This window comes from Tamandua tetradactyla, chromosome 15 (genome assembly GCF_023851605.1).
Source record: "Tamandua tetradactyla isolate mTamTet1 chromosome 15, mTamTet1.pri, whole genome shotgun sequence".
In the NCBI taxonomy this organism is placed as follows: Eukaryota; Metazoa; Chordata; class Mammalia; order Pilosa; family Myrmecophagidae; genus Tamandua; species Tamandua tetradactyla.
Window position 1 is genome coordinate 25,508,113 of NC_135341.1, and position 25,875 is coordinate 25,533,987.

The 25,875-nt window shown below is 39.9% G+C and overlaps 1 protein-coding gene across 28 annotated transcripts in view; it reads right to left on the minus strand.

Moving 5' to 3' along the window:
• The window catches only part of LOC143656990 (uncharacterized), a 402,509-nt gene that overhangs the window by 68,477 nt on the left and 308,157 nt on the right, over positions 1-25,875 (minus strand). For 4 of the 28 annotated variants that reach the window (XR_013162708.1, XR_013162693.1, XR_013162694.1 and 1 more), the window contains one exon: positions 1,852-1,947. The exons of the other annotated variants lie outside the window; for them this stretch is intronic. The gene's annotated coding sequence lies outside the window, so the exon portion shown is untranslated. The remainder of the gene's footprint in view (positions 1-1,851; positions 1,948-25,875) is intronic. 28 annotated transcript variants of the gene reach the window in all.

The following is a 25,875-nucleotide window of genomic DNA, read 5'->3' on the forward strand; positions in this document are numbered from 1 at the left end:
ATGTTATGTTGTTTTTCCATATGCCTGTAGGTCACCATCCTGACCTGAGATGCCACATTCTGGTGTTTTCTCCTGATTTGTTTGGGCCACCTCAGAAATCACAGGCACACACATTTTCCACCTGGCCCAGAACTCTGATACTGGGGCCTGCCAATCTCCCTGTTAAACACTTTCCCTTTCCCTCTACCAACCCCTTTCTTATTCCTGTTCATGTGGCCAAAAATGTGCTTAGTTTTCCATTCCACAAACCACTGTTGAGCACTAAGGTGGGCCAAGCACTGGGATAAGCCCAGTAGTGAGCAAAGAAGAAAGCCCCTGAGCTTTTAGAACTCACAATTTAGCAGGAGAGATAGAAGAGGCAACAGCACAAATGATCCAGTCAGAAAAAACCAAGTGTCGTGAGAACACCTAGGGCATCTGCCTAGTCTTGGGTGGGATGGGTAGGGTTGGTGGGGAGTCAGGGGAGCTTAGCTTTGCTTTCTTCCATTGCAAAATCCTGCACTCCCAATCCCAGCCAACTATTCTCAAAACACAAGTGTCCTGTTACCGCCTACACCAGATAAGCAAGTGGAAGATGTACCAACACAACGCCATCCTGTCTACAGTCAGCAGCACCCGCTCTGTAGGAAACATGGGGTATTATTATGGTTGTGAAGAGTGAACAGTTATTTCTCATGTATGAGCAAAGATACTTTCTACTTTGGAGCTCAATACTGAGTCCTTCTCATGGTAATACACTGGGTGACCATATGATTTCTAATACACATTTTTTTAAATATTTAAACTTAACCCAATATTTCTGTAAATAAGGTGAAATAGGAATCAATTTTAAACAGATAAACAATGTCCCCACACCATTTACTGAATAAGCAGTCCATTACTTCCCCAATCATTTTAAATGTAAAAGTTGGACTTTTACATACCAAAATTTCCATTTATTCATGGGTTTATTTCTGGGCTCTCTGTTACTGGTCCATTTGTCAATGCCACACTTTTCTAATTACTTTAGCTCTCTATTATGTTTGATAGCCCTACTTTGTTCTTTAGTTTTCTTGTAGGTTTCTTGAAATCCATAATATAAAATGTCTACAAAAGGGCTGAGTTTGTTTTACATATTTCTAAATATTGAACCCAAATTAATTTATGGATTCCTCATTGCTTTTCATTATTATTTTCACTACTTTTTTGGTGCTTTTACCTCACAATCTGTTAAGTTTGTATATATGCATATAAAAACAGGGGAGTGGAAAGATTATATGTTTAGTAACCAGAGGAGCTAGACTTGAGACCAAGCTCTCCCACTTGCTGGCTTTGTGATCTGGGGGAAGACATTTACTCTTCTCTCTCTCAGCCTCAATTTCCTCATCCATAAAATGGAGATAACATCAACCCATTTCATAAGATATTGGGAGAATTTTAAAAGATAAGGCATGTAAGGACCTTAGCAAAGTTCTTGGCACATTACTAATAGAGCACTGAAGGTTTTCTGTGAAAAAGTATGTCATTGAGAAAAATACATTGTGAGTTTTAAAATACTACACAATGTTCGGTGACATTATTGGAGAAATTGACTTGAATATTTCACAAATAAAAGCTAGTCCTGGATCTGAGAGTCAACATATCCGTTTGATATTCAAGCAATGGAAATTTTGATGGGCTCATCTTATTCCATGGTTTCTACTTTTAAAATATTTCACTAGTAGACTATATGTCCAAATCTTTGGCTTTTAGCTACAACCTGCAAAGGAAACCCCCAAATTTCAAATAGGACATCTATCAAACCCAGATGGGAAACACATGACACAACAGGATAATCCAAGGAGCCAAAAGTCTTCAGCCCAGGAAAATTACCTTATTAAATGATTAACAGGAAATCGGTTGTTTCAGTCTTTAAATAACTGTTATGTACAACAGTTTGTTCATCACATTATGCTTGCTGCTGCTCAACTAAAGGAGAAGGAAAATGCAATAGTGTGAAAATAAGTCCATAAATACCTCCAAAGAGACAAGTGCAAATTTAACTAACTGAGCAATTGAGTCCAGCTTCTTTAAATTTCTATCTGAAATATGAGGGGTTCCTCCAGAGATTTATCTTGTTATAATGTGTTCTAGTTTGTTAGCTGCTGGAATGCAATATATCAAGAACGAAAAGGCTTTTTAAAAGGGGAATTTAATAAATTGCTAGTCTACAGTTCTAAGGATGAGAAAATGTCCCAATTAAAGCAAGTCTATAGAAATGTCCAATCTAAGGCATCCAGGGAAAGATACCTTGGTTCAAAAAGGCCAATGACGTTCAACATTTCTCTCTTAGCTGGAAGGGCACATGGTGAACATGGTGGTGTCTGCTGGCTTTCTCATGGCTCTACAAAGGGACTCTTTCCAAAATGTTTCCTCTTTTAAAAAATTAATGGGTGGAGTCATAACTCCATGGAAGCTACCTGATCAAAAGTTATCACCCACAACTGGGTGGATCACATCTCCACAGGAACAATCAAAATGCTCCCAGCCGGTAATATTGAATGAAGATTAAAGGACATGACTTTTCTGGTGCCCACCACAAATTCACACCAGCAAATAATGTATGTTGTTTCTTTTTTGGAGAGGAGGGGCAAACAAAAACTCCACTAAATTTTAACCCAGTAATGTTTCACCATTAAAAAGGGATTAAAAGGAGAAATCATTGTGCCCCTTTTATTCAGTAGGTAATTCTAGGAAAAACTGCACTGCAACGGGTCTACTTTTTCCCAAGAAATAGAATGAGGTTCTCAGTAAATAATTCCACATTAAACAAGCATCGTGACTCCTACTAAGTGTAAAGCACTAGGAACAAGGCACTGTGGGAAATATGGTGCCTAAGATATGGCCCCAGCCTTCCCTCCCAGGCCCAGAGCTTAGCGAAAGAGAAGGACATTCCAGCATCTGTGAAATGCAAAAAAGGGGGCTGAGTCACTGTGTAAAGGCACACGGTTTGATGGAAACAGCAGGATGAGGAAAGGCTTTTCACTCTTCAGGCCACATTACACATGTGGTCAGGACTGTGGGCTAAAGGCAGGTCTTCACACAAGATACAGCCTCCAGCCATCTCTTGCTCCACACACAAGCAGGTCAGGCCACGGCCCAGCTGGCGTTCTCTTCCAGCTCAGAGACCTGTCTTCTCTTCTCCTTCAGGCAGCAGATTGGGCGAGTGGTCTTGAAGTGTGCTCTCCAGGTCCAGTTCCTCTGTCCTCCCCTTCCTTCCCTTCTGTATTAGTTTCCCATGGCTGCTGTAACAAACTACCACAAACCAGGTGGCTTATGATAGCAGAACTTCATTCCCCCAGTTTTGGAGGCTAGAAGTTCATAATCGAGGTGTTGGTAGAGCCATGTGCCCTCTGAAATCCCGAGAGAGAATCCTTCTTGCCTCTTCCTAGGTTCTCATGGTTTCCCTGTAATCCTTGATTTGCAGCTGCAGCACTTTCAATCACCACCTCTATCAACACATGGCATTCTCCGATGTGTGTCTGTGCCTTTGAGTCTCTTCTCTTCTTATGACACTAGTCATATTGCATTATAAGCCTACCTTACTTCAGTATGACCTCATCTTAAGCAATTCCATCTGCAACAACCTTACTTCCAAAGAAGGTCACATTCTGAGGTATACTCACACGCCCACTCATGGTCTCTCTTTCTCTCGCTCTCTTCAACATACACAATAAACATACAAGGTGACAAAAATCAGTCTCAGTATTTATATTTGGAGTGAGTTAGAAGGCCTATGCTTGACTTTATCCTTCCTTGTATTCTCAGTACAGTCTTTTTACTGGCATGGGCTTGATTTCAAAGAAATAACAGAATAACACAATAAAGGCAGTCCTGTGCTATTTAAAATCACTCTATAAACTCATCTGCGAACCCTATACTTATATCAAGTCAGAGGACTCAGAAACAGTGCCAGAAATGTATATATTCCTAGAGGCCTGGGACGATACCACCCTAGCGCCAGCTGAAATCATGATAAAATCTGGATAGTACACAAACAGGCACCTTTAACCTAGGATCCTCAGGATATTTCTAAATAGGATATTTTGGGCACCTACTTTAAGCATCTTACCGATGTCTGTGTCAGTCTCATGCCTCTAGAAAGTGGTATATTTCCTTGAGGTTTGTGATCACAGTTTGGGATAGTTGGCAAGAGATGGCACTGTCAGCTTGTTGCTAGCACTTGGCAACTGAGAGCTAGCGATCAGGAATAAAAGCAAGCACTTGGAGAGCACTGATTGTGTGCTGGGCCCTGTCATCTTCCATGATTATAAAACCCCGTGGGGTAGACATGATAACTATCCTGACTTTCGAGACCAGGAAACAAAGGACAGAGAGGGGAGGCAATTTGCTCTTCAACCACTCAGCTAATAAGCAAATGGTAGAATGTCAGGTCCATGAAGACAGGGATCTTTGTTTTCTTCACTCCTGTATCCCAAACCTCTACACACAGCATAGTACATTGTAGGTGCTAAGTATATACTGTGTGAATAAATGAAAAGGCAGAATTGCAATGGAAACCCAGTAGTCTAGCTCCAGAGTCTATGCCCTTAGTGCAGTGTCATTTCTCTCTTTTCTTTTCTCCCTCACATTTTCCCATCTTCTCCCCAAATCAGTATGTCTCAAACTTAAGTATGCATCAGTATCATCTGGAGAGCTTAAAAAGCACAAATTACTGGGCCTACCCTAGAGTTTCTCATCCCTAGGTCTTGGGTGGGGCCAGAAAATCTGCAATTCTAATAGCACCCCCAGTGAAGCTGGTGGCCCATGGCCCTCACTTTGAGAACTACTGTCTTAGCCCATAAAACACATTTCTAACTCTGCAAATTTATATACCAAGCTCCTTTCCATTTATCCACCATAAGAAAGAAAGCTTATCCTCTACACAATGTCAAGGCAGGGGGGTAGGGTAGTGGAGGGGAGACAGTGAAAGAATAACTGAAAACTGCCCTGTCTTCATTTCAGCAGAAGCAAACAGAAGTTAAAAAAAAATTATAAATAATAGCAGAAGATATTATATAATAGAGAAGACCTGAAGGAACTGTTCTAGTTCACAAGCTGCTGGAATGCAATATACCAGAAAGGCAATGGCTTTTTAAAAGGGGAATTTAACAAGTTGCTAATTTACAGTTCTGAGGCTGAGAAAATGCCTCAATTAAAACAAATCCAATCCAAGGCATCCAGGGAAAGATACCTTGGTTCAAGAAGGCCGATGAAGTTCAGGGTTTCTCTCTCAAGTGACAAGGTACATGGTGAACACAGTCAGGGCTTCTCTGTCATCTGGAAAGGCACGTGGAGAACACAGTGTCATCTGCTAGCTTCCTCTCCTGACTTTCTTTATTGTGATGCTCCCCAGGAGGCATTTTCCTTCTTCCTCTCCAAAGGTTACTGGCTGGTGGCTCACTGCTTCTCATGGTTGTGTCATTCTGCTTTGCTCTCTCTGAATCTCTACCTTTCTCCAAAATGTTTCCTCTTTTATAGGATTCCATTAAACTAATGAAGACCCACACAGAATGGGTGGAGACATGTCCCTATCTAATCAGGTTTAATACCCACATTGATTGAGTCACAATCTCCATGGAGATAACCCAATCAAGTTTCCAACCTATAGTACTGAATAGGACTTAAGAGAAATGTTTGCTCCCACAAGATTGCTGAGGATTAAATCATGGCTTTTGTACATAAATCCTTTCAAACCAGTGCAGTAATGATTAGAAAACCTGGATTCAAGCCCTGGCTCCACTTCACCCTAGCAGCATGGCCCTGGGGCAAACCAGTTGACTTTTCTGCTCCTCATTCTGTAAAATGGGCAGGTGGATAAACCCCTGCCTTTGCTATGCTCCAAATTGTTGTAAGAATTAAGGGATAAAATGAGGAATAAATTGTAGACTATAAAGGACTGTAGACTGATGCATGTTATTATATAGGCAGCTCATGAAGTCATAATATTGGTCTTGAAACTAGAATTAACTCTGGTGGGCGATAGGTGAGTTCAGAAAGAAGCGTGTGCTCTCTTTATATACTGTACAACCAAAACAAAATGAAACAGTGAGATGTTTCCAAGTAGAACATGAAAATTAAAGCTATATACTTCCAGATGAAATATACTTCATTACCACAGTCCAAACATAAAATAAATAGGGCAGAAATGAAGCTATCTGTTCCCACAAAGAACAGGGAGGAAATTTGGGGAACAATTCCTGAGTAACTTTAAATGGCTCTCCTATCTTTTTACTGCAGAGCCAAGAAGGGCAGAAAATTATGACAAACTAATTATTATGATGGATGGGGAGCCAGTCTCTTACGTTAGCTACACTGCTGGAGCAAAGAGCAGCTCTATAGCTCGCATTCTTCAATAGGCAAGACACTTAGGATGATAATGGGCAATACAGATTAACAACATTATGTTAAAACAGGATAATTACTCTTTTTCATTTCCTAGTTCTTTCCCATGAACTTGTTCCTGCCTTACATTTTTCTGTTTCTTGTTTCCAAGGCACTATCTGCGTATATCAGGCAGGCTCCTCTCTAGCTAATTAAAGGTGATATTGTGCTTGTTTTGCCTGCAGTTTCCAACTGCAGGGGTCCGGGGACTGGGGACTGATGAAACCACTGCAAGGAACTGTACTTTCTGAAAACAGGATCAGGTCATAGGAGGAGGTGTTTCGAGAAGACCAGTGAGACAAAGCAAACATACTCAGCAAAGAAAAAAAATAAAAAAAGATTTTACTCTTCTTTTCTTTGTTTCTTTAAAGCGCTTTTTTGAAAATTATAACAATGCATTCAGCAATCTGCTGAGAGGGTGATAAGCTTAGAATTAGGAGGTGGGCAATTTTTACTTTAGAAGAAGGTAAATTCCAGACAGTACCACTGTAGTCATCCAGTTATGTAAAGGAATAAATCCATTCATTCATTTACCAGTCACTCAGTGAGTCATAACCAATATATTTTAAGTACCTTCCATGTGTCAAGCTCTGGGTAAACAATGATGAACAGGACAACATGAGCTCTACTATGTGAGAATGCGTTCCCCAGAGAAGCAGAATCAACAGGATATATATACATATACATATAAAGAGAGAGTGAGTTATTATAAGGACTGGCTCACATGACACCTTAGGTGCTAACAAATCTGAACTCAGTAGAGCAGGCCACAAGCTGGAAATTTGGATAAATTTGCTATTGAAAACGTCAGTCAAATTTTGCCAGGGGAAGCTGGCTGGCAAGCTGGCTGGACATCCCAGTGAGAGCAAGGCTGAAATTAAGGTAGAAATTCTTCTTCTGATCTCTGAAATCCTCAACTGGCTCTTAAGATCTCCAACTGATTGGATGAGAAACTCCCTGAATTGCCAAGAGCAATCTCTTCTGTTGATTGTAAATGGAATCCCATCTATAAAATGTCCTCACAGTAACAAGTAGGCCAGTGCTTGGCCAAACAGCTGGACACCGTAACCTAGTCAAGCTGACACATGAAATTAACCATCATATCTACTGTTCGAAAGGAGGGGATAGGACAAAAATAAAAAGGCAAATATGCAAAATAATTGTTACTTGTAATGAGTGCCAAGAAGGAAAGAAAAAAGAGGCTGAGATGGAGATTGACAGAGGGGCCTGCTTGAGGCAGAGTGTTCATGCAAAACATCTCTGAGGAGGTGGGGGGTTGGCTGAGACGCCAAGGAAGAAACAAGTTAGGTATTCAAAAGAGGGTAAATAAATAACCTGGACAAGAGAGCAGCATCTGCAGGGCAGGAAATCACAAGGCATGCTTGAGAACCTAAAGGAAGACCAGTGAGTCAGGAGCAGAGGGAAAGAGGGGTAGAGGGACCAGCTGCACTGTAGAGATACTCAGGAACCAAATTAGGCAGGATCTGGGGGCCATTTCAGGTACAGATACGGAGTCTGACACTTATTCCAAGTATAACAAGATGGCATGAAAGGGTTTCTGGCAGGGGAATGAGGTGATAAACGTTTTCTCTGCTCTGTAAAGAATGGATTAAAGGAAGTGCAGTGGAAGTGGGGAGCCCCTAGGGGGGTACTAGTCCAAGCAAGAGAGGACAGTGGTGATCATGTAAACAAAGTGAAGAGCAAAGACTAAAGGAAGAATTTAGAGATGAATCAATAGAAGCTGCTGACCAATTAGGTGAGGATAAAGGTCACAGAAAAGGGAGAATAACAGATGATCTCAAGGTTTCTGGCTTGACTGACTGGATGGATGGTGGCTCCCTTTACCAAGATCGTTTAGGAATAGATTTGTTCCACAGTGGACATCTCTCATCATCTTGGGAGTCCACCGAAATTCTCAGCGTTCTGATAATATATGTTCAATTCACTTAGATCTTAACGCCATCACACTCCATATTAATTGTATCCTGAGAGGCTACTTGGAACTGAAACTTGTTGACCAGTCCTAGGAGAGCATTCCATTCTGATCCAAGAAGTCCCCCCACCAGCAGCAGCTCACCAGGGCACACTCCATAAATATGCTGCCCACAATGGGAGCTCAATAGCCTGGCAACAACATGAGAAAAACATGTGCAAAACTCCGGGCCATTTTACTACACAAAAACTCTACTAATAACAATTTCTAATATTTGTATGTTTCTTTATAGTTTCTGTATATTTTTAAACAATGCTCCTTAAACTTTAATGCACATATAAATTACCTGAGCATTTTGTTAAAACAGATTCCAACTTAGCAGACCCAGGGTGGGGCCTGAGATTCTGCACTTCTAACGAGCTCCCTGGTAAGGCTAGGCTAGTGGTCCATGGATCACACTTTGAATAGAAGGATTGTAATAAAACTTATCTCATTGGATCCTACAACACCCTTCAGTCAGGTTTAATCATCTCCATTTTAGGGAGTTTTAAATTACATGTTTTTCAAACAGGGAATATGCAGTCAATAGGAAGCAGACTTAGGATTTAAACCCCAGTTCACCAATATGTCATAATAATTATAATCAGAGAATCTGTGAGGCAATACAGGTATTTAGACAATATTAGTCAATTTAGTCAATATTGTCATTTGGGAAAAAGGTAAAAGAAAGAAACATTTAAACCAGAAGTAACCAACATATTTGCATGAGGATCAATTCAGGAAAAATAAATTTAAAAAAAAAATGTTAGAGAGGCACTGTATTTAAGAGATATCTTTGTGTGTGTGTGTGTAATTTTATTCATTTTTAATTGAGGTATAATTTACATATATTAAAGTGCACAGATCTTAAGTGTGCAGTTTTATTCATTTTTAATTGAGGGATAATTTACATACTTTAAAATGCATAAATCTAAAGTGTAACCACCACCCAAAACAAGATATAGAAAATTTCCATAATCCCAGAAGGTTCTATCATGTCCTTTTCTGATCAGCAATTTAATTTCTATCTCTCAGCACTGATTAGTTTTGACTGATCTGGAACTTTATACAGTTGAAATCATATAGTAGGTACACCTTTGCACCCAGCTTTTCTCTTCTTCCTTCTTTAACATTTTGAGGTTCACAGCCAATATTTATTATCAGGAAATAACCTTTATCTCAATGTACAATATCTGCAGTTCTCCTTCACCATGATTTTATGATTCCTCCACAATGAAAGGTTTCCCATTTGGGACTAAAACTACAGAAATTACCCATCTAGCAACCACTGAGTATTTGACTATAATAATGAAGTTTGGCCAAACTTTATTAGAGTAAGACACTTTTGAAGTTAGTTTATCTTTTGCTGACTGAACTTGCGAGTTACTTACTTGCAAACTGTGATTATCACATAGAGCCTTAACATTGAACACTCTAAAACAAGAATTTTTTTGCAAGCAAAGTGGAACAGCAATAGCTGCAATATCTTTCAGACAACAAAGTAGTATTTATGCTCTTGCATTGAAATACACATGTTTTCCCAGCCTACTTTAATATTCTTGCACCAGCCCTAAGAAAGGTCGAAATCTTATTGGAATACACACATACACACACTCAGCCTCAGTCAAAGATCCCAGGCTCTTACCAGGCAAACTCGCTCTGCCAGCCAAACCTGGACTGGTGAAGAATGAAGGTCTTGATCAGCATTAGACCACAGGGGCCCCAGTGGGCATGGGCTTTGTTACTGGGCCCTTTCGCACCCTAATTTTTGCATCCCTAAAATGAGGAATTCCGGAAACCAGGTTGCAGGCCATACCTTGAGGACAGTTAAATTAAACCTTAACACCCAGGTCAACTGCTGCAGCTTTTTTCCTATCACAGCTGTGAATTCCATTACACGCCACAGACCCACACCCACACCAACACACACAGCAGAGGCACCTACAACTATCCCCTCCCATTCTTCTGAAGCAACCTTGACTTCTGTCCTGCTGATCTTCAGCATCCATGGGCCCATCATTTTGCTGGCAGGATTTGGGAGTAATTTTATATGGGTAAGGATTTGTTCTCATTTCAGTTTTTATGTTTTGTCTCACAGTCTAGGTAGTGAAATTCTATTTTTCTATTTACCACTTAAGCTTGGAGATAAAATGCTGTAGGAGCTACTTTTGTAATATTAAGAAATTTTAGGGAGCAACAAGACTTAAATAATCTATTTGTAACTGGAAGGCTCACCCAAAGAGGCACATGATGACATGTCCAGGAAAATAAGCATCCTTTCCTATTTGTCTTTGTATTCCCAACACCTAGTCCAGAGCTGGATATAAGGTGATACTCAATAAATATTTATGGAATTGATAGCACTTTTTAAAGCTAAAAAAAAGTAAAATAGCACAAATGTTTAAAAGGAGTGATAAAGCAGAGTTTCACTGACAAAGTACAGGATAATTATTTAAGAGGCAGGAAGATGACAAAAATATGCTTTTGGAAAATATTTCTAGCTCAAGAATATTTCATTTAAGTGATACCAATGCTTGCAAAGAAAAAAAAGGTGGGCATTTTAATACTTTTCACCCAGTTTTTTATTTAAACCTCCATAGCACATGATTCTACTGCAGATAATTACTGAATGACAATCACATACAGATATATTTGGTACCATTTAATCTAAAGTGGCTCCCTTAGGCATACACTAATATTTTGAAATTGCACTTAAGTATTAGATTTACAATCTAGAAGTGATCATCCTTCTCTTGAATAGTGATTTAGAAGTCACAAATTGTCAAATATGTGAATAAATATGTAGATGGTAAGCCACATTTCTCACTAAAAAAAGTGGTATTTTTTGTCTGCCATGTTTCTATTAACTTTGTTTGATTTGACCCTTTGTTATCTAATAGAGCCATTGCACCAACTAAGGCAGGAAAGGGTTGGAGAAAGGAGAGACACATGACTTCTTGTTTCTCCAACACAGCAAGGGAGCCATCTGCTGCTTCTAGGTCCTTGCACTTGTTTTTTTCCCTCTGTCTGCAATGCCCTGCCCCAACTCTTCAAAGAACCAGTTTATTCTCATCCTTCAGGATTTTGTTCTATTATCCTCTTCAGAGAGGTGTTCCCTGGCAACCACTCCTCAGTAGCTCCTTTTAGGATCCTGCGTCTCATTCACATTGACCCTTATATAGTTGTTTAGTCTATCACCTGTTGATCTGTCAATTGTCTGTTTATTTTACAAGAATGGAAGCTCTAGGAGGCCAGGCACCATATCTGCTGTGTTCACCACCATTTTCCAAGCTCCCAGCCCAGTACCAGGCATATGGTAGGCAATCAATAAATATTTGAAGAAGGAATGAATAAATGGATGAACGCAACATTTCTATCTAAAGAACACTTTTACCACACAAAGTCTGAAGAATCAGTATAAGTTTATTTCTAAACCCAGCCTCCCAGAGCGTAATGAATGCAGGCAGCAAATAGTTGCAACCATTCAGGTTTACTGGTTGTTTCTTTGCATTCCTGTGGTGACAGGACAATTGTACAATTGAGAGCTATTCAGATGGCATGGCTTGGCTCACAGATTCAAGGGGTGGAGATATACACCCTGACTCTTGATAGGAGGAGCAGTATAATCACATGGTACAGGAAGTGGGGTGGAGAATTTGTATCCACATTGCAATCTATCTTAATCACAAAATAAGTGACCAAGCAATCAAAGAGCTGATTCTCTCAAGTTTCTGGGAGAGTTTATGCAAGGTATCGTGCAATAATTCATGGCAACTGTCAAGTAGTCTGCAGTCAACCCTGTGGATACCTCAGAAGTTGGTAAGCCAGGGGACATGCTGATGAGAGGCTAAACTGAGGTGGTTATAACATCAGTGTCTTTTACTCAAAGTGCTTAGAGCATCTAAATGCATGCACTGTAGGTTTTTTCTTCAGATTATATTCATTTTAAGAGTAATGTATGCTCATTATATAAAGCTGAGAAAAAAATACACAAAAGAATTAATATATACTAGGAAAATTGGTTAGTATAACATGGTGTTACATGGAGACTACTGGATTTTAACAGCAGCTTGGCCACATATTTTGTAGACAAATTACAAAGTGGATACAAACTCGCCCCATCCCTGTGCCATATGACTATACCACTCCTCCATTCAAGAGGTAGGGTCTATTTCTCCACCCCGTAATCTGCATTTGCCCATAGGACAAAGTTGGGTCAATGGGACATCAGAAAACATGGCACAAGCAGAGCCTTCAAAAGTGCTTGGGTATTGAGGCTGCCATCTCTTGTGGCTAGGATCCTTCCTTTGCCACCCCTTCCATCACCACGAGAACAGGAACAGGCTAGTTTCCTGGAGGACGAAAGACCACATGGAGAGAGGCACAGCCATTCCACTTGTGCCAATGAAGACCCAGAGATGTGAGTGACCCAAAACCATCCAGCCCCAGTCCAGTCATCCTAGTCCAGAAGAACTGCCAGCCAACACACAGCATCATGCAAAATAATAAATGCTTTATGTTTTAAAGCCCTATGTTTTGTTAGCAAAAGGTAACTGATACAGGGCCCCTAGGCAAATTTCCCAATCTCTTTAAGCCTTGGCTTCCTAATCTGTAAAATAAAAAGAATAATAGCATCTGCTCATAGATGTGCTTCAAGTATTAAATGGCATACTGTATGGAACACCCTTAGCATGATACCTGGGACACAGAAAGCACTGAATACATTTGTATTGATTTCCTTCCAGATTTCTTAAAAGAAAAAATGAGTTGCATGCTTGTCATGGTTAGGGACATGTGTCAACTTGGCCAAGTTGTGGTACCTGTTTATCTGATTGGGCAAGTGCTGGCCTGTCTGTTGCAATGAGGACATTTCATAGAATTAGATCTTGATCATGTCAGCTGCATCTACAGCTGATTCCATTTGTAATCAGCCAAAGGGGAGTGTCTTCTACAATGAGTGATGCTTAATCTAATCACGGGAAGCCTTTTAAAGAGGATTCAGAGGAGACAGATTTCATTCCTGCTTCGGCTGGCAAGCCTCTCCTGTGAAGTCCATCCAGACCCTCCATTGGAGTCATTGGCTTCTCAGCCTGCCCTGTGGATTTTGGATTCTGTGTTCCAAAACACAGAGTGTGGTCACGTGAGACACTTTCATAAATCTTGTATTTGCAAGTGTTCCCTATTGATTCTGTTTCTCTAGAGAATCCTAATACAATGCTCTATTATTATTCTCTGTTCTGTTTTATTAACAAAATATCATACTACCTAATATTGAACCAAAAGATAAAACCATTGACTGATTTTTTATCATTTAGGTTGCTTCCAACTTTTAAATTTTTAACTCCGTTACAATCTCTTAGAAGCACCCCTGCTACTACACTGAAATGGAAGAAGATGGCTTTTCCAGAGCATTCAGGAACTTCCATAACATTGCTTCAAGGAAAATTGAGAAAGAGTCATTATGGAGCAAACAGAAAAATTTTGATTGGGCTGATATAACAGCTTTGTTTCAGCAAATTGGACTGAGGAACGTAGGATGTCTCTAGGGCTTGAAAGTGATGTTCGGGAAGACCCATGCTCCATGTGTCACATCAAAAGCCACTTTGTCACCCCCTATCATGTATCTTTGTTCTGAGACTAACTTTGTTCTGGCTAGGGGCCGATTCAACCCTAGAATGAAGGGGCTGGTCCACAAATTATTGGAGGCAGCGCCACAAACTGTTGGAAAGCTCCTGCTGGAGATGAAGTCAGAACCATCCCCCCCCCCCACACACACACGTGCTTTGCCTGTAGAGCTCACTGTGGGTAAGTGGTGCAGAGGTTGAGAGTCTGGAGCTAAAGGTTATAGCCACTGTATACCAGGCTGCTTACCTCCTGCAGAGATTCTAGTGACCCACATTTTCAGGGGTCCTTTATTGAGAAATAGCCCATCTTCCATGGGTTGCAGTCTGCAGAGAACTCCAGAATGTGTACTTTCCCTCCAAAGCTTCATAAAAGTGTTTCCTGAGGTTTGAACCAGCAAAGAAACAATCCCCTATTGTCCAGAAAAGAAGAAAAGATGAGGACTCCCCTTAAGGAAGGTGTGTTGGTTTGAAAGGAAGTAGTCCCTAGAAAATCCATGTTTTAATCAAAATCCCATTTCATAAAGGCAGAATAATCCCTATTCAATACTGTATGTTTGAAACCGTAATCAGATCATCTCCCCCTGGTGATGTGATTTAATCAAGAGTGGTTGTTAAACTGGATTAGGTGACGACATGTCTCCACCCATTTGGGTAGATCTTGATAAGTTTCTGAAGTCCTATAAAAGAGGAAACATTTTGGAGAATGGGAGATTCAGAGACAGCAGAGCAGAACGACATAGCCACGAGAAGGAGAGTCCACTAGCCAGCGACCTTTGGAGATGAAGAAGGAAAATGCCTCCTGGGGAGCTTCGTGAAACAGGAAGCCATGAGAAGAAGTTAGCAGATGACGCCATGTTCGCCATGTGCCCTTCCTGATGAGAGAGGAACCCTGACTGTGTTCCCCATGTGCCTTTCTAGATGAGAGAGAAAATCTGACTGTGTTTGCCATGTGCCCATCCACTTGAGAGAGAAACCCTGAACTTTATCAGCCTTCTTGAACCAAGACATCTTTCCTTGGATGCCTTTGATTGGACATTTCTATAGACTTGTTTTAATTGGACATTTTCTCGGCCTTAGAACTATAAACTAGCAACTTATTAAATTCCTATTTTTAAAAGCCATTCTGTTCCTGGTATATTGCCTTCTGGCAGCTAGCAAACTAGAACAGAAGGGAACTGTGCACTTCATGACAAAGGCCAAAAGAGCTGGAGATTATTTCTGGTGTGTGTCTCTATCATTGGGATTAAAGATAACAAGGATGATGATACAAAAACAGACATACCATGCATTCATGAATTGGTAAACCAGTTCTTACCATTGCCTTCACTAAAGCATTTTAGCTTCTACTTCTTATCAACTTGTTATGCATTCCAGCCATGTTATCTGCTTTGACCTACTTTTCTTACTTTACAAGATGGGAAATCTCTGAAGGAACTAGGCTTAATCAATATCCAAGTTCCAACCAATTATCAAGTCAGCCAAACTACTGTTTCTGCCTCCAATTTGTATGACAAAACTTCTAGAATAATACTGCCTCTTTTTCTTTGGATTTTTATCTTGTTGCCATTCCATACAGTTTGTGGAATTTTGTTGGTAGATCCAGCACAATGGAAACAGATGACTATGGATCTACCCAGCAACTGCTTTTCCTCGTCAGTTCTCTGTAAAGAGAACCTTCTCCAAAAAATACTGTCATGATTGCTTTGGGTCTCAAATTCCATGAGAACTTGTATTGTCAACTGTAATATACTTATATGTCCACTTAGGCAACAGACTCACAGCCAGAATATTTGCCTTGATCCAATTATTTTATTAAAATATTCCCTGCCTATTTAAAAAAAAATGTGAGGCAGCTTTCAGTAAGAGATACGTAAAATAATACATTTAAAACAGCAGTGGGGAGAGGATGTAAAAAATCATACCAATGGAAAAAGTATATAAATATTATAGCTACCTGGGTTTATAGAGAGGGAGAAGTATTAACTTTGGTTCTGAAAGCACAGGAAACATCGTGATCTGTTGAAAAGGTCAGAGGATTTGGAGTCAAACAGACAGGGACTGGATCTCATTAACTTCAGTTATTGGGAATGTGCTGGTTTGAAGCTATTATGTACCCCAGAAAAAACATGTCCTTTAATCTTCATTCAATATAGCTAGGTGGGATCTTTTTGATTTTTCCATGGAGATGTGATCCACCCAATTGTGGGTGATAACTTTTGATTAGATGGTTTCCATGGAGATGTATCTTCACCCATTCAAGCAGAGTTGCTTATTGGAGCCCTTTGAGAAGGATCCATTTTGGAAAAAGCTCAAAAGCAACAGAGCCCACACAGCCAGAGACCTTTGGAGATGAAGGAAAACACCTCCAGAAAAAGCCATTGAAGGAAATGGGAGAGAAAGCTAACAGGCATCAGTGTGTGCCCTCCCAACTGAGAAAGTTATCCAGAACCCAACAAGCCCAGCAGATGCCAGCCACATGACTTCCCAATTGACAGAGCTGTTCTGGATGGCATCAGCCTTTCTTGAGTGAAGGTAACCTCTTCTTGGTGCCTTAATTTGGACATTTTCATGGCTTAGAACTGTAAACTTGCAACTTAATAAATTCCCTTTTTAAAAGCAAGTTTCTGGTATATTGCATTCCAGCAGCTTACAAACTAAATTAGGGGATAATTTAGGTAAATTACCAACCCTTCCAAAATTTCAATTTTTTCTACCCCAAGGCAGATAATGGGTAGCTCACAAAATTGTTGTGAGGAGTAAATAATAATACACATGTAAGAATAAAGAAATACATAAGGGATAACTACATACCAAACATAATTTTAAGCACTTTATATGCATTAATTCATTTAATTCTGATAATGTCTCTATGAAGTAGGTCACTATTATCCTAGTTTTACTAATATGAAAGATGAGGCATAGAAAGATTCAGAAAGACACCTGAAGTCCAGTTGTAATGGAACCAATATCTGAAACCAGGGATCTGGCTCTAGATTCCACAAAGTGAACCCCCTTCTGCTATACTGTCACTTGTAATACCTAAAATAAGATAACATCAAAATAGACAGTGAATGTGTATTCCCTTTCCTTTCTGCTTCCTTAGCAGCCAAAGCAAAATGGGAAATACACTTCCCATGCTGGGATAAAATTACTATGCACCAACCATTTTAAACCTTTTAACAATAGCACTGTTTGCTTTAAGGAAATCTTATTCTAAATTATAATGCATAAAAGAGAAAAGAGGGAATCTGGCATTCTTTAGGCACTTTGAATTCTTCACCTTGGATGGAAAACACTTCATTATTCATACAACCCCTGAAGTGGCTCCTTGGCAGCCTGGGATTCTTGGGAGCACTATTGGAAACCACCTCAGTAGATTCTTATCCAAGGAAACATGCAATAAATCACATCTCCGTCAGAAGATTCAAAAGATGCACAGACAAGTAATGTGGTCATTTCTTATAGAAGTCTGTCAGTAAGGCCAAAGACAGAGCATTAAAACCTAGTTAAAGACCTTTCTGTAGAGATCTAAGCTGTCAAGAATCTTCTGGAATGCTTGTATAACACACAAAGTCCTGATTCCCAACCCTGACCTAGAAAGCTGCACCCAAAGATGCAGAGGTTGAGGGGATGACATCACTGATAATATGCACTAACAAAGCCCATAGGCGATTCTGGGGGAGGCTGAGCCATGCCCTTTTCTAGTATTTGTCTGTGTTGGTAAATTGGAATGAAGGTAACTAATACACTTCACTTACTGAAAATGTTCTTCCTCAATTTCTTTATCCCATAGTACTCCTCACAAGTTGCCCGTTATCTATTCCAGGGCTCACCAAACAATCTACTTCTACCAAAAGCTACCATTGCTTAAGAAACAATCTGATGTAAGATCAGGGAATTTGGGGAGATGGAAATGCAATGATATTCAACTTATGTTTAAGTAATCAAGAGTTGGGGCTATGAGAATGGTCCAGAGACTGCTGTAAGACCAAAATGGTGGATTTAAATATTGTTCAGTCTGGACCAGAGGTCTTGAAGTTTTTCTAAAACAATGAAGGTAGAAGCAATTAACTAGCTTGCTCTTCCTAAACTTACAAAATCTTGAAATTCAGCATATCTGTGTCTACAATATTATAGCTAAAAGAGACTGAGTCAGCTTTTCCTCTCAGGAAATTATTCAAGGGGAAGGGGAACAGCTGTACTTCATGCTACTTTGGACAATGCAGTCACCAGTGACACTGCTGAGCAGTGTGCCTTTTAAATTTCCAGTTCAAAGAAAGAATGGACTTTCTTCTAATCTCTTCCAGCTCTACCCTAACACACACACACACACACACACACACACACACACACACACACACACACACACACAGAGTCATGTACTCATATTGATAACTATGATAAACATAAGCTTTAAATCATCAGGGGAGCACAAGGGATTTAAAAGTTACTGTACATTTTGAATTTGCAGCAAAATTAAAAAGTTATTTAAAAAATCATCAGCAAGCCTGGGTCATCCATTAGGATCTGCTGTTCATCTTGGATGCAATTTAGCCCAATCTGACACAGCAGTTGGCTCATTAGGCACTCAGTAGTGTTTATGGAATAAATGAATGAATGAACAAAATGAATTAATGAATATCACTTCTTTGTTAGACAAAACCTTTAAGCACAACATATAAATAAAAACAGACAAAATTGAGGAATTTGTATAATCTCCACGAGAAGGATGCTGGTTTTTAGTGTGGTAAGAGCTATAGCAGACAAATCGCTCTGCTGAAACAATAAGAAAAATAATTTGATCTAGATAATTTCCCCTATTTGTGCTGGATAGAGAGTTATATTTTGGGAATAACTTCAAGTAGACATTAAAGCTTCAAAAATATGTAGAAAATAAAAGAAAATGCTTTCACCATGGAACATTACTGCCAGTTTTGATATTCAAAATACATTAGAAACTCGGCCCAAAAGAAAAAAAAAAAAAAACCTCTAACACTTGATTCTCAAAATCATGTCCTTTGAATATTAAAATGGAACCATTTAATGTTCTCAACAGTTTAATTTGCTTCTGTGACTATTTTTTCCTTCTGATATCTCTGTCTTCCCTCTCCATTCCACCCCCATCATATGACATTTAAAGGGAATTAAAATAGGAGTTCACATCAAAACTCTGTGAGACACAACCATAAAGGAAATTTCCTTTGCACAACACATCAAAGTTCTCTTTCATACTCTCTTTATGCTTAGCAGTATCCATTCTTTCTTTATACTTAGTGGCTATCCACCACTCAAAAAATATGTATTGAACACATGTGGCAGACACCGAGCTAGGCTCTAGGATGGAACAGTAAACTCCCCCCCCCCCACACACACACACTAGATTATCTGTCTAATTAGGCAGATAGACATTAAATGATCTCACAATTAACTGGTTGACTTTGACTGGGATTAGGACCATGAGGACAAGTATAGGATTCTTTAAATAATAAAGCCACATGAAAGAGTATGGACTTTAACCTAGAGCCAGGGGAAACCATGGACGTGGCATGCAGATCTGCTCTTGTAAAAGGTCCCTATGACCCCATATAGGAGAAAGGCTTTGAATTACAGCCAGGGCTGGGGCTGATGAGGAGCCTATTGCAATATTATCATCCAACAAATATCATACACTAGGAGTGATGGTGGTGGAAACGTGGAGAGTCACAAGAATGATGACAATAAGTAAGGCTGCTATCGGTGGTGCCATTCGCTGTGCTTAAGCATTTTCAGTTATTGGCTCATTTAATCCTCATAACCCTGTGAGCACAGTACTATTATCATCCCAATTGCATTATTAAGCTAACTGAGGTACAAAGAAGGAGTTCAGTAACTTGTCCATGGTCACACATTCGGCAGAGATAAGCACTCAGAGAGGCAGTCTCTAGAGCTCAAGCTCTTAACCACTCTACATGCTTGCTAAATTGAACTAAATCTTCTGAATGCTCAGACAGCTGCCTGGGTTTGCCATGGTGCTGGCAATTTATTCATTCCCTGCCAAGTCCTTCCACCACTACTCAACAGGTTAAATATTTTCTTGTGGGTCAGTTCAAGAGAGTACCTTTGGTGGGAATTCCATTGGCCTTATTCTTTATTCCTATGCTCTTCCTAGTCTCAAAAACGAATGTGTCTTGAAGGTGCAAGAGCTGACCTGCTCTGAAAATCAGCCTTGGAATTTTTTCATATGAAGTTATTTTCTGCTCCAACTATGGGTCATAGAAACAGGGCTCAGTTGTGAATTCTGATGCCTCCATTTGAAAAGATCTGTTAATGTTGAGAATAGATATGACTCATCAGTCTTGGGATGTGAGCTGAAGAAAATTGTTAATTTACAGCGTCACTCTCTATAGGAACCTGAACAGAAATGTCAATTTAAAAGTTGCCACCCTATTACTGATTTTTACAGTTTTAGACTCCATCCCATTAGAATGCATTCCAGAGGCTGGGTTGTCCATAAGTTAGGTCAGAGGACAAAGAGACTCACAGGACCTACCAGTGCCTGTGATGTTCTTGATGGGTTTAGGAGGCAGAGTCAGACAGGTAGGAGGTCAGGGCCAGCAAGGCCTACAGGTCATAGCAGAGGGGAAGAAAAGGGAGAGAAAACTCAAAGCGTCAGGCAAAGTCAGGGACATCCAGAAAACTGTCACTGAGGTTCACTTACAGCAAAAAGGTTCAAAGACAGATTGTTCAGTGTTGGAGAAATCATACAATGTCGCTAACATGGCTGCCATGCCTGATGCAAGGCAACGCGAAATGGCTGACCTGAAATCTGCCCTCTGCCCTAGCAACAACAGTGACCAATCCCGGTAATCTGCCCTCAAGCCTAGCAACAACGACCACCAATCCCAGCCCGACACGTATCCCTGCATGCTTCCCAGCCTATATAAGCCTGTGCACTTCCTGAATAAAGCAAACGCTTTCCATTTTCCTCTGAGGGTTGTCTCCTGAGTCGTGTGCTGTGTGTCTGTGTCTGTGTAAGTGACTCAGTACGGCCGCTTACCCCCAGCCATCAGCTAACCAGCCACCAGCGAGACAACGGTTCAGAGTAGGCAGCAACCAAATCCTGAAGAAGAGAGGGTTGCAGACAGAGTTTCAAGACAGGACTGGGACACTGGAATGAAACAGAGCTCTGCTTTAGCAGCTGAAGTAGAGACTAAGGCTTGGTTACATTCAACATGGTGGTTCATTCACTCATCTGGGTCTTTTGTGTGCCAGAAACCAGGCAAAGTGAAATGAATCAAGGCACAGTTTCTACCTGGGAGGAACTCACGAGATTAAATGGGGGAGAGTGCTAATTCCTGAGAATTGAGACACACTATGAAGGTAGGATTAACAGTGGAAAAGGTTTGATTCTGGGTCACTTCTGTCTCATTCTAGGGCTCCTTAATTTGGGGTCAGGATAACTCTCACTACTTTGTGGCTGTGCTCCTTTTTTTTGGATAGAAAGGAATAAGGCACAGGTTTCAAACATTTCCTGGCCAGTCTAAACGTCTTTTATTATGAAATAAAGTCAGACTAGGAACCCAAAGCCACTCATAGATGAAATGCTGCATCCCTGGAAGGGCCAGGATTCTCTGCTGAGATGGTTTTCCTCCTGATACCCGGGCTCCTAAAGTCCATGGATCCCTGCCTCTCCTCCCCTGCCTTTAATTCCTGGCTCTGGAATTGTATGCTAACTAGTGGAATTCTGTCTCACCATGCCCATTGGACAGCACCAGCTCCCCACCCCACTTCTCTGCTGCCCCCACCTGTCTCTCTGTGGCATCACAGCTGTCCTAGTAAAACCACCAGCTGTTACAGGGGTGGGGCAATAATACAGGTGCACCATTAGGGAACTCTCTTGGGGTCTAAAGAGTAGAATTATTAGGATTTAGGATTGGAAGGGACCATCTGGGACAATATCCTGAAGCCCAAGTTTGAAAGAGAGCATGCGGCAGAATTAGTCTAGAGACCAATTCCCACATATCACATTGTCTCCCAAAGTGAAACCACTTGGTAGATGTTCTGATGATTCCAGCAATAGGTCTCCTGGTCAGGCACCATCTTACACTTCCTCCTTTCTTTCTTACCCCTCTCTCAACCAACTCCATCTTCCACCAAAAAGCCAGAATGGTCTCACAAGATAAATCAGATCATGTCTCTCCCTTGCTCAAAACTCCCCATGCATTTCCATAATACTTAGAATAAAATCAGACTCCTTATCATGAAGGCAGCCCCTGCTGACCTTTCTCATTGTATCTGTCCTACCACTGTCCCCTTCTCACCATGCTGCAGCCACACTAGCTTTTTCTCTATTCCTCAGACACACAAAGCTCATCTCCACCTGAGGGCTTGAGGCTCCTTGGAGAGAACACTCCTCTCCAGAGCATTGCTTTTTCTCACCATTCCCATTAAATGTAGCCTCCGCCCCATCCCATCACGTCATTCTCCATAACTAGGTGTTGTTTCTCATAGAACTTTGAACTTGCTGAGATTATTTTATGTATTGGTTTGTTGTCTCCTTCTACTACCAAGTAATCCCCATGAGGGCAGAAATTAGGTCTCCTTCAGCCTTATATCTCAGCACCTGAAAGAGAGACTAGCCTAAGAGGTGCTCAGAGATTTGTTGAATAAATGAATGAATCATAAAATAGTCACAGACTCCTACTGTGCTGTGAATCTGTTATGGTAAGGTTTCAGTTTGTGAGTTCTGAAAATGAAGGGCTACATATAAAAGAACAAAAAACAATGAGGAAAAGAGTAAGTTGTCCATGTAGTTGTTCTAATAAGAATTAAAAGATGTACTTATTAAACCCCATCTTATATAAGAAAATTGTTGCTGCGGAAATTATAGATGTGTTTTTTTATTTATAATAATTTGGAAGCAGTTCTAATAAGTTGTTAAATCTTGTTTATTTCTGGGGCTTCACCAAATTTTCCTTTTCATGAAATTATTATTTAAAGTTCTAGTCAGTGAATTAATGTCAATAATTTAAATGAAGTTCTTCATATGCAATTATCTTGGGTTGGAACACAATAAAACAGTTGGAATTACTTTTAACAAATTGCACATTTCTTCCCCTTCATGTACTCTATTGCTAACATTAGGGAAATTTACTGCTGTAATTTCATATTTAAAGTGAAACTATTTGGTTTAGAGGGAATTATAACACTACAAAATAAAATCCACATACTCTTCACATTCACCTTAAAGGAATAAAGATACCAAGGGGTCAGGATTTTCTAATAAGTGATATTCAATCATATGCTATATATTTGGATTTTGTTTTGGAGAAATTAGATTGGGAAGAAAGCAGCCCAGAGAAAGAAGCTGAACTTTAAGGAGATAATAAATAAATTAATGCATAATGCATTTTTAAACTTATGAATAGCTAATGTCTTTCTTAATCTGTAGAAGTATTGGGCATTTTTCCCTAGGAGAAGTGGGGTTTGCCTAGTGTCTTGAAAATGTAAAAGCAGTTAAAAGAAAGGGTTAACAATTAAAGGAGAAAAAGGCATTTTTCTGCACCCCACCCCCTTCATAGTATTCACACTTGAAATTTATGTTTATAACTAGTGGATGATATAGTCCAATTGGAAGAATGATACAAAAATATTACAGACAACAGTTGAACAGTTCATGCATCCTTAAGCTATAAACCTTATTCTGGAAATGGCAAAAATTAATGAGACAAAGTCAATGAGCAAACACAGAGAAAAGGGCTTGGAAAACTGACTTATCTTCTATGAAAGAGTAGAACAGATTAAACATACTTTATTTACTTAGAAGATAATGAAACTGAGCCCTTGGAATTCAGAATCAACATATATTAAAGCAAACCTTGAAAGTAAAACAAGAGAGCAAACTAGAGTAAAAAGGAGGTTCTCATTGGGACATTCAGCATTTGCCTGTTTTTGGTGGCTACAGATTGCTCCTGTTAATATTATCATTCAAACCATAAATTACCAGTGCCATGTGGATAATAGAATAATGTAACCGGTAATGAAAGCCACTCAGATAACTTTAAAATAGCCTGGAGCCAAAATTAGCCTATTCCAGAATCAACCTGTTCACATCATTTAGCATCTATTATAAGTAATAGCCAAAATATACATGTATCTCTCAACATAAAATCTTGCAGGAGCACATAGACCACACTCAAATGTAAATAAATCTGATCCTAAGTGTATTTTGATTAATAATGAGAGCTAAAGTTGTTTAATCTTCACACAACCCAATGAGGCAGGCACAAATGTTACCCCCATTTTGCAGATGAGGAAAAGGAGTCACAGAGAGTTTAATAAATTTCCTCAAGGACATATCGCAGAGTCACTATTTGAACCAGGTACTCTGGCCCTGTATTTCCTCCTTTTAACACCCATACAATTATGCCACTCTATTGTGATTCTTGTATTTGTTTAACTGGAATTGTTGCTACATGAATGAAGTGAGTTAGGTTTCTTGTCTAAATGTCACGGAACACTGATGCCCAGGCACGGGCATGGGGTTGGGCACCTCTTTGGCCAGACAGAAGTTATGTGCACTCATCGAACTCCCACCAAAGCACTTACCAGGACTTCCCATCCATCACACAGCCCGCAAATGATTCATCAGGAATTCAAGCTTGATGCCTTTTCAGTTGCATTTTTAATTTTCAAAATGTATACTTTTTGAAAATGTATATTGAATCAGACTCATAAAGTCTTATGCACAGTATTAGAGAGGACTAGGATGGATTCAAATATAGACAAAGCTCCTATAAAACAAAATGACTTGAGAGTCCCAGAGTGTGGCCCATATAGTGAGACTACAAATGATGTTATCCAAGTTTCAATACACCCAAAGAATCAGGACACTCTTTTGAATGTTTTATAATAATATCTAAACTGTATGTAGTGAAAGTGAAATTGTTTGAAATGTCCTTCAGTTGCATTTGATCAATACAATTCAACATCTCTCAACAATACATATTAAGTAGGTCTCTGGAATGAATAACAACATGAATAAAACAGGATTATGTAATGTGTGGCATTCAGTATACATTTTTAAATATTAATTCAATTATTCTTGGGGCGGGTGGTGGGGGGATGATGAACAAAAATGCTATTTCAAGCCCATGCACAAAAGAGAAGACACTCTGCTTCAGGTTTTTCTTAAAAAGACTTTGTCAGGACACTCCCTCCTCAGCTCCTGTACTTAGGCATTTGTACAAGTCTGGAAGGACAGGTTGCATATTACCTACAGCTACTGATGTTGATAAATCACCTGAGCTCTATAGAATTGCAAAAGGATATTGTAAGGAGAAATGCAATACTGTCTGTGATAATACTTTGAGGACTCCAGAGAAAGGTACATATTTAAATATGGCAAAAGCATAGAAATGAGAATATCAAAACAGCCAGGGTCAAATTTCAGCCCTACAAAGTGACAGCTGTAGATAGAATTCTACTTGCTTTCATCCTTGTGAAAACTGCCCACAGCACAGGCCAATGCATGCCATTTATCATCTGGTCTGTAGATGGGCACCCAGGCTACTCCACTCTAAATCATTCCCCATACCAGACTTGTTGGTTTTCCCATTTGTTTTAACATGAAGCCATACCACAAGTGTATTTTTCATTTGTTCATGCTGCAGAGATGAGTTTATGGTTGCCGGTTTATACTAACAGTAGCAATGAGCCATCCCATCTTCTTTTCTACTTATAGACCCCTCTATTCCCAGAAGATGTTGGATAAAGAATATCGTACTAAGAGTTAAAATATCAACTCAAGTCCTGGCTTGTCCACTGATAACTGTGTGGCCCTGAATCTGGCCTCTTTGAGACCACTAACGCCTGCCTCTTGTGCCTTCCTGGGTGGAT